Genomic DNA, 10,077 nt, shown 5'->3' with positions numbered 1-10,077 from the left:
CATTATACAAACAACTCTCTCTCTCTCTCTCTGTTAATTTTACATTTGCTGAACACGTGGCAATTTACAGCGTGGCTGGATACAATATGGCAGACAGAGAACACCAGACTGGGGTTGCGAAGTCAGTTCAGCCACAGGCATTTTGAACAACGCTAAAGCGAAGGGACTTAGGCCATAGACTTTTAATTTTAATTGTTTCCATTTGGTCCAGGGCTTGGGTTAAAAAGCTGCCCAGTGGCTGCAGAGAGAGGCTAAGGCAGAAGCCCGGACACCAGGGTGATGCAGAGGGGCTCCTCAAAGGCTGCTGGGCTCCGGAGGCTCCGAGTTAGTCGTGCTTAAAGGTGAGCCTTTTGAAGAGCTCCTCGCCCAGCCCCCAACTGGGGCCCGCCAGCCCGGGAGGTCAGTCAGGTGGCCGCCCATCTTCTTGATGAGTTTCACCGGCTCATCTAGTTTGCAGCTCTCCAGGAAGTCAGAGCTGGGAGTCTGCGTGGCAGAACCCAGGGCATGCAGATCCAAAAGGACCGGGTTCAGGTTCTTCTCCACAACCGTGGTGGCTTCCACGACATCTGGGTTTTACCTCACTCATCTTTGGAAGAGCTTCTGCACATCCTGGAAGAGGGCACAGCCACTGAGCTGGTTTGGCATCTTCAACAGATGCTCAGTGCCCTTGTGCTTCTCCTCTGCCAACTCGAGGAATAAGTGGCCCAGGCCCTCCAGAGCCACGTCGTCGCAGTCGAAACAGACACCCGGGGAGAGGTAGGTGTGGGACGCCCACAGATGTGTGTTGACCAGGTGGTTGACGGCGGCCTCCACCTTGGCGGAATAATTCTGATGAATCCAGGGGCTCATGGTTGATCGGCAATAAGGAGCTAAGCTCAAAAAATGGTGTTGGCTGGTCCGGGGAGGTGGGCAGAGGATGTCTAATTGGTTGGTTCCAAAGGTTGCGACTGGAAAAGAAGTTGGAGGGTGGCCGGGGGCTGGCAGAAGGGGCATCTACGGGTGTGTTCCACCCAAACACTGTTGAAGCAAGAGACAGATCTGTGGGACCGCCAGGTGCACTGCAGGCCGTAGACACTTACAGCAAATAGAAATCATTACTTTCTCAGAGGTTCCGTTTCCTCACCTATAAGATGCGGGCTTTTGGATGGAATGATCCCGAGGTTGAAGGGATCTCGGGATTGACATTGGTGAGTTCAAGCTCAGGGCTCTTGGCCAAGAAAGACTGGCCACCTAGGACCACCTCAGTAACCCAGTGGCCTGGAAAAGCAGCAGCCCCTCCGTGCTCCGCCTGGGAATGTCCTAAGACAGAATTTGTTAAAAGTAAGAACAAAGGTGAGAAATAGCTTCTGTAAGGGAATTCCTGGTTGTTCACACTGCTTGTCTCCAGTGTCTCTTCAGTTCAGCAAATCTGAATTTAGCACCTGGTAAAGACAAAACAGGTGCTCTGTGTTGGAGAGGTAAAGACAGATAAACTGTCCCTGACATTGTGGAACTCCCAGTCTTGGTATAATTTTGAGTGGTTTATCACAAGTGAGAAGGCCGAGCATTTGGGCGGCGAGGGTTGGCAGGGCGGTGTTGAAATCCACTGGTAAAAACTATGGTGTATCAGAGCACCTTTTGGCCTTTAATTCCTAGATTCACGTCTTCAGAGCTGTGGTAATCGTTAGTGCTGTTCACCAAGTATTTCCAGGTCTCCTTCTACTGAGCATATAGGTGGGCCATATTTTCCTAAGCCACTGAAGTTAAGTGTGGCCGTGTGACTTGCCTTATCAATGAAATGTCGATAGCGTGATATGTTTCACTTCCCAGGCAAAAGCCTTAAGCACCATCAGACGACTCCCGCATGGTTCTTTTACTCCCACGGTTCTTTTCCTCCGCCATGTAACCAGCAGTACCCCAGATAGCAGAAGCTCACTAGTCTGTGCCTCTCAGCGAGGACAAAGTGGGAGTAGAGAGCTGACTGATCCATGATGTGTGTGTAGTAGGAGCAAGAAACAAATTTTTGTTGTTTTGTTGTTTTGAGATTAAATAAAAAATGTTTATTATGGAAAATTTCAAACATATGAAAGCAGAGACAATAGGATGTTGAACCTGCTATACCCATTACTTTAACTTCAACAATTATCAAGATATAAGCCTCTGTGATTTGGGGCTTGTTTGCTACCACAGTACAACCTAGATTAATCCTGCCTAAAACAGAGGGAAAAGGATGTTATTTCCTAGAAATACTAAATGAGTGACAGGTAAAAAGAATGGAAACACAAGATATGAGATTTTCTTTTGATGCCATATTTTTCTTAAAGTTGTTGATGCTTTTAGGGTTACAGGAGAGCTGAATGGATTAGCTGGAGTAAAAGTTGCTGGACCCTCAGAATGGGGCTGCTTTGTGGAATCTGTCTTTTGGCTCAGACTCAATCCACCTCCTTTTCCGCTCGGCCTCCAGCTCCTCTGGCAGGTGGAGCTCACCTTCTCATTAGCGGAACAATGCATTTCATGTGGGGAGAGCTGACACCCTGTGGCTTTGTGTGCTGCCCTGCCTCAGCTCTGTATGCCTCCGTGGCTTCTTACGTCCAGCATCTTGTTGCTGCTGCTGACTTTGGGGGGCAGCTCTAGAAAGTTAAGCCTGTAGGACATTAAGGGCTGTCCTCTCCACAGAGCCAGTTTCATGTAGTTCATTTTGAGTCATGCAGGGACCTCAAGGTACTGTTATCAAGGCTGTTCCTCAGGTCTACTTGTTACAATGGTAGCAGGGGAGCAGAAGATCCCAACAAAACCTTAACTTGGGGCTAAATCCATTGAGAAGGTGTGCTTTTATGTGACATTTCGATATGTATGTATACACATACAGTCCACGGATGTGTTGCCGTGTTTTCTACTCTGCCCCACTGGTCTGTGTGTCACTGAGCCAGTACCGTGCTGTACTGCTATGCGTCCGCAGCGTGTTTGATTGAGCAAGTCTCCCTTCTCTGCTCTTCTTTTAGAAAGATTATTATTTATTTGTTTGTTTGTTTATTTATTTATTATTCCTCAAAAAGAAATCCAACTGGAGTTTTGAGTGGGTGTGCACTGAATTTGTAGGTTAACCGTGAATTCAATTAGGTCTTTATAGAATCATCCAAGACAAGTCATCCTATATTCGGGCATCCAGTCCAAAAGCATGGAATGTGCTCTATTTACTCAGGTCATTTTCTGTTTCCTTTATTAGAATTAAAAATTTTTGTATAGCAGTTTTGTATGTTCTTGGTTAACCCCGAGATATTTTGTAATTCCTGTTGCTGTTGTTGTTCTTTGGCTGGGCAGCTTGTGGGATCTTAATTCCCTGACTAGGGATGGAAGCACAGAGTCCTAACCACTGGACCGCTGGGGGATTCCTTCCTGTTGCTGTTGTAAACGGTATCTGTTTAGTAATATTTCCTAGTGGCTCTTGTAGCCGGGAGAGAGATGCTGTTGATTTGTGCAGGGAGATCTTGTGTCTGGCAAACATACTGAGCCTTATTAGTTCTAATTTGTTTGAGCCTTTGTTTTTTTCTAAGTTGACATTTTGTTTTTCCACTGCTGCAGTAAGAAGCCCCCCCTGCCATTTAATATCTGTGGTAAGGGTGTGGCGGGGGTTGAGGGGATGACTCAGTAGAAGGAGGGAAAACGTTTCCTCTTCTCCCTCCTACAGGGAGGGGCCAGACCTCTGTGATGTGAACATGTAGGGTCTCCACAGCTTCAGAGACTTGTAATCAGGCCATTGGCCACCATGATGGGAGAAAGGGTGGCCTAAAGTTCTCTGGTAACAGGAAAGGGGAGGGGAGGGGATGCTACCAAAAAGAGCGAGGGAGGTGTTTGGAAAGGAGGAGGAAGATAGAGAAAAGGGAAAGACTCTCTTGAGGGGGACTTTGATGGGGCGGGGGTTGGTCTGGGGAAATATCAGGGACAGTAGACAGTAAAAGAATCTTCAGTTCCAGAAGAGTAGGTGGACCACACACCCACCATCCAACAGTGTCACCCAAAGAAGCCCTGGGATCCTTTGGTCACCTGACATGGGGCTGGGGGAGGAGCTGGAGCACCTGGGGAGATGGGCTTGAGCACCTGCAGCCCCTCCCAGCACCAGCCCATGCCAACCAACTGATAGAGGCCCCACCCCATGCGGCCCTTGTCACCTGTGCTGCTGTGACCCTAACACCCAAAGCTGTGGGGCCTGGGAACTCCCAGGGTCTGGACCTCCTACATCCCCAGAACTCCCACGAGTCACAGCTAGATCCACAAGGCACGCTGAGTTGGGGTCCCTACACTTGGTCCTGAACAGAAGTTCACTGAGGGAGGGTCAGGAGTTGAATGTTTTAACCAGGCAGCTGGTTTGCCTTGCTTGATGAGTAACTGTGGCTTAGTAGTAAGGTTGCTTTGGTTTGGAAACTTCTCTGCTCGCCCGCAAGGTGGGGAAATGGGGCTGCCTTCTGCCCTGCACAGCATTTGATGGGGCTGCTGGGGGCAGGATGGGGAGGCCTTGGTTCGCAGCTGTGGTTGGTGACCCCAATTTCAGTTGCTGGTGGAATAACTGTAAAATCAGGAAGTGAGGGGGGGCCCCCTCCCCGCCCCTCCTGCCAGGGCTTCCCCAGGATGGGCTGATGAACGGGCAAGTGCAGCTAGCTGGTCTTGGCTGACCTCTGCCCCGCTTTGTGCCCCTTCACTGCCTTTCAGGGCCCACACCTCTGACCTTAAGGAATCGCTCCTGGAACTTGCTTTCTTCACACAGAGATCGTGATAAGCAGAGGCACCCAGGCTGGTGTGTTCATGCAGAGAAGCAGACAGATGCCCTCAGATCCGATCCGATGCCTGATCCTTTGCGTCTTGGAGGGAGACGGCCCGGCGCTGCTTGTAAGCAAGCCGTGAAGAAGCCAGACTTCCCTTGGAAGTTTATAACGCCAAACAAAGCAGGCTATTTCAGAGCAAAGAAGCCAGAAAAAGAGTCAGTGGGATGAGAGAGGGAAAGCCTGGTCCGGAAACGCAAATGCCCTGAGCCTATCAAGGTGTTTCCAAGAGTGGAACAGCCGGGCTGGACCCAGGGCATCCCCCAGGCCTGTGCGAGGGTGAGGCCCTGTTTCTGGGTGTGCCCCTCATTTCCTGTTGTGGCCTGTCTCCACATGCTGAGTGGCTGTGAAGCAACGGCTGCCGTCCCTCAGCTTTATAAATAGGACATCTACAGTGAGGATGGTAGGAAATTCCCAGAGTCTTCTGCCTGGGCTTATTTTGAGTGTGCAGCTTACACAAGTGAAGTCCCAGGCCCCCCCTCCTCCAGCCCCCCTCCCTATAGCATCCTGGGGCGTCCGATTGGAGGCCCATCTCCCCTGCTCTGTGACTGGAAGTCTCCCAAGGGTGGTCCGAGAGGCACAGGGACTGGAGATGTCCACCTCTGACCTTGTTCAGACACTCCTGGGGGAGAACAGCTGACCCTGGTCTCCCGCCCCCCACATGCCACGCGCTGTGCTTTATCTCGCCGACATTCACTTACTCTCAGGAGGAAGGTGCATTATTATTCTCATTTGGTAGATGGAGAATCTGGAATCCAAACCCATGTCTGACTCATTCTGGATCTCAAGGATTAACCACGGACTCAAGTTCCCCTGAACAGAGAACAAGAATGAGAAAGGATCAGAGTAAGGAAAGGGGAGCCCTCTGTTTTCTGGAGAGAAAGAGAGGAGAGGCTGCCTGTACCCTGGGCCTTTGGTTATATTTTCCTTTCCTTCTTTCCCCTAGTGACACATTTCTAGGCTGGTGGCTATTTCTGGAAAGCCAGACTTGAGCTTTGAGTGGCTTGATGGCCCCCTTGCTGTGGCTGGGTTTGAAGGAGACGCTGACATGACTGCCGGCACCAGGCAGGAGGCCCTGCAACTGGGAGGCTCAGGCCATTACGGGTTTAGGACTGAAATGCTGTTCAAATATTTGCCCAGCAATTTCCAGTGTGCTTTGCAACAGGTAGCATAAGCAGCCTTCGCGAAGTCATTGATGGCCTCACAACTAGCCAGGGTCTCTCTCACCCATCTGTTGAGTCCCCTGTGGTTGAAGAGTTCCCCTGTCCTTTTCTGTATTTCATGATGTTGATATTTTTATGGCCTGTCCCTCGGTTTGGATTAGTTTTTCCTCATGATTAGAATCAAGCTATATATTTGTTAACAAGAAAGCAGCAGAGGTAGTGTTGGGTCTTCTCAGGGCGTTACATTAGGGGCTCATGATGTCAATTTGTCCCATTATTGGTTGTGTTGTTTGATCCCCTTGTAAAGGTGGTATCAGCCAGATTTCTTTATTATAAGCTATCATTTTCCTTCCATACCTGGGAATGGCTAAATAAGTACATGTTTTTATGGGGATTTCCTGAGCTCCAGTTCCCACAGGTCAATGCAAAGAGAGCCAGGTGACAACTGAGACTGCAGTGGGTTACGTTACAGGGGAGGAAGCCTGAGCTTAGGGAACCCGAATATTTTATAATGGTCCATAGGTCCTGACCTCTTCTGCAAAAGGAAACATTATCTTTATCATACTGGACACTCAGCATGCCTGCACTTTGTTCTATGGGGAGACAATGTCTCTGTCTTCCAAGACTATTCGCTATACAAACATCCTTGCAAAGACAGTCCAGAACAAAGGCAGCTGGTGCCTCTTTATAGGACACCCACAAATGTGAGAGACCCATGGAGAACTGTCTCCCAACAGATCTGTGAAAATTGTCTCTCTACTTACAATCTGGTCATGTTATTCCGGTCATGTAACCAACCATGCTGTGGCTGGTTGTTCCCCAATATCCATTCTCTGCATGTTCAGTAATGGAACCCCACTTCCCCACAATAGCTGAGCACATGGCTTTTCAGAATGACGTCTGCATTTCCCATCTTCTCTTGCAGCAAGGTGTGGCTGTGTGACTAAGTTTTGAGCAATAGGCTTTAAGTGTAGTGTGTAACTTCTGGAAAGTGCCCTTAAAGGACAGGAACGTGCCATTTTCCTTCTCTTTACTCCATCCTACAACATAAAATAGAAATCTCCCTCTTCCATGGTGTTTCCTAATCCTCTCCTCTGCCTTTTTTTTAATCTTCATAACACATAAAACCATGGACATACTATTTATTTTGCTTATGTTTTATATTGTCTACCTCTTCTGTAATGTAAACTCCACAAACAGTGCTGGTCCATTACAGTATACTTGTACCAACTGTTAAGATATACTGAAATATTTCTGTACCAATTGGTGACTAGCCACTGCCCCAAGTCCCCATGTACCCCTCAATGGCAACTCCCAGCTACCCAACAGTCTTAGCTCAGGCTGCCATAAGAAAATTCCATAGACTGGGTGGCTTTAACAACAGAAATTACTTTTCTCACAGTTCTGGAGTACTGAGAAGTCCAGTATCATATTGCTGGTCAAGTCAGTTCTTGAGAGAGATTCTGGAAAGGGTACTCTTCCTGGCTTGCAGAATGCTGCCTTCTTGTACACCACACACACACACACACACACACACACACACACAGAGGAAGGGAGGGAGAGGAAGACAGAGAGAGAACTCTCCTGTGTCTTTTTTCCCCCCTGCATGGCTTGTGGGATCTTAGTTCCCCAACCAGGGATTGAACCCAAGTCATGGCAGTGAAAGCACTGAGTCCTAACCACTGGACTGCCAGGAATTCCCTCCAGTGCCTTTTCTTATAAGGGCACTAATTTCATTGGACCACAGCCCCACCCTCATGTCCTCTTCTAACCCTAATTACCTTGCAAAGGTCCCATCTCCAAATACCATCACATTAGAAGTTAGGGCCTCAACATATGAATTTCGGGGAAATACAAACATTCAGTCCATAACAGCAACTAAACAGGCATTGACTCATGTAGTAGGGGGCTTGCACATTCTGCTTGTGCATTAAGGCCAGTGACTTCCTGGTTAATCAGTGCCTAGGCTATGCCCCTGAGGTGCTCCAAAAAGACCTCCTGATTGAATGCATGCTAGATTCTATTATAGGATGGCTCCAAGCCTTTCCATTGTCCGTCTCGAACTCAAGAGGAGCAGGAGTCAGATTTTTCAATAAATAAAATTGGGGAAAATACCAAGCAGCAATTTTCTGCTATTTTAAAACAAAGGACTTCTTATACCTTTTCTTAAGTCCTCCTGCTCCCATTCTGCTCTCTTCCCAGGTGAAGAGAGAGCGACTGAACAGAAACAGAGAAAGGGAATCATTCTTTTTTTTTTTTTTTTCTTGAGATAAATAATTGCCAGGACCTTCCCTATGTCCACCGTGAGGGATCAGAGAAGGTGGGAGAGGCAACAGCAAGTGTAGGGCTGGGAAGGGAACTCAAGTCCATCAGTCAGCTCAGAGCCATACACATCTTCTCACTTACTTTGCCTCCCTGGAGGTCCCCTCTGTGCAAATGAGTGGTTTAAAGGCATGTATCAATTACCCTAAGAAATGTGCAAGCCCTGTGAACCAGGCAATTCCTTCAAAGTGTGATATGAAGAAAGCAAAGAGAGGATAACAGGTTTGACCTACTTTGGATAGGAGGAGCAGGGCAGGATGATCTGAGGAGGTGATCTGTGAGCTGAGACCTGAAGGATGAGAAAGAATCATCCATGGGGACTTCCCTGGTGGCACAGTGGTTAAGAATCTGCCTGCCAATGCAGGGGACACGAGTTCGATCCCTCGTCTGGGAAGATCCCACATGCCGCGGAGCAACTAAGCCTGTGCGCCACAACTACTGAGCCTGCTCTCTAGAGCCTGGGAGCCACAACTACTGAAGCCCACGTGCTACAACTACTGAGCCTGCGCTCTAGAGCCCATGAGCCACAACTACTGAAGCCCGCACGCCTAGAGCCTGTGCTCCGCAACAAGAGAAGCCACTGCAATGAGAAGCCCACGCACTGCAACGAAGAGTAGCCCCCGCTCGCCGCAACTAGAGAAAGCCTGTGCGCAGCAACAAAGACCCAATGCAGCCAAAAATAAATAAATTAATTAAAAACAAAAAAGAATCATCCATGGAAAGGGCGGTCTGGGCAGCAGCCCAGAGAATCTCAGAGGCAGAGCTGGCTATGGAATTTGCTAAGCCCAGTGCAGGGGAAAATGCAGGCCCCCAGCCAGGGGTGGGTCAGTCAATCTCCCCTCCCTGGGGGCGCCCCTCCCCAACCCACAGCAGGTGGGAGATCCCAAAGAAGCACAACCTCTGTCCCAGGACATGCTTGATACCTGGATGCAGACAGGGAGAGAGACCCCTGTTATCACCCGGTAAATGTGCTGTGGGACTGCCAGCCTGGGTGGAGATGACATCACATCAGCTGCCTGTCTGTCTCCAGCCCTCCCTGCCACACTGCCCCGCAGTGAAGGGCGACAGCAGAACGTGGGCCTCGCCTGCCAGTGCACTGATCACTGCTCCTGGCGGAGGGAGGCAGTGGCCACAGGGAGGAAGGGGGGGCCAGGTGGGACCGGGGATCCAGGGAGCAGGGGCGCGGCAGGAGGTGGGACCGGAGGAGAGCTGAGGCTCTAAGCCCCGTGCAAAGGGTACGCTCCGTTGTCCCATCAGACTTCACTTGTAAAACACAAGTTCAAAGATTATTACTGGGAGTTCCCTGGTGGCCTAGTGGTTAGGATTCCAGGCTTTCGCTGCTGTGCCTGGGTTCAGTACCTGGTCAGGGAAACGAGATCCTGCAAGCCGTGCGACGCAACCAAAAAAACAAAGAAACCCGAGATAATTACTAAGAATGTCAAGATGGCGACCACAGGGCTGCACGGGTCTCAGACCCTTGAAGCCAGCCCTGCTCAAAACTGACCGGCAGTCAGCATGACCCATCCCAGCGAGCAGTGGGAAGCAGATGAGGGGCAGGGGGCCACGTAATGCCAGGATCTGTGGGTCACTGTAAAGATTTTGGAATTTGGTCTTTGACCAGTGAGAAACCACCAGAGGGTCCCAAGCAGGTGAGTGACATTTTAAGGTCACACTGGCTGTGGTGTGAAGAGTGGGTTGTGAAGAGTGGAAGTGTGGCTGACCAGTCCAGGCAAGATATGATGGGGACTAAACTCTGGCAGAGGCCGTGGAAATGGAGAGAAGTGGGTGGATGGGAG

At 49.6% G+C, this 10,077-nt stretch overlaps 1 pseudogene; it reads right to left on the bottom strand.

The window, feature by feature from the left end:
- Positions 1-294: 294 nt before the first annotated feature.
- LOC118889908 lies at positions 295-849 on the bottom strand (annotated as a pseudogene).
- Positions 850-10,077: the final 9,228 nt, after the last annotated feature.

This window comes from Balaenoptera musculus, chromosome 2 (assembly GCF_009873245.2).
Source record: "Balaenoptera musculus isolate JJ_BM4_2016_0621 chromosome 2, mBalMus1.pri.v3, whole genome shotgun sequence".
NCBI lineage: Eukaryota > Metazoa > Chordata > Mammalia > Artiodactyla > Balaenopteridae > Balaenoptera > Balaenoptera musculus.
Note: the sequence above shows the minus strand (reverse complement) of the source record. Positions and strands in the feature narration are given on the sequence as shown.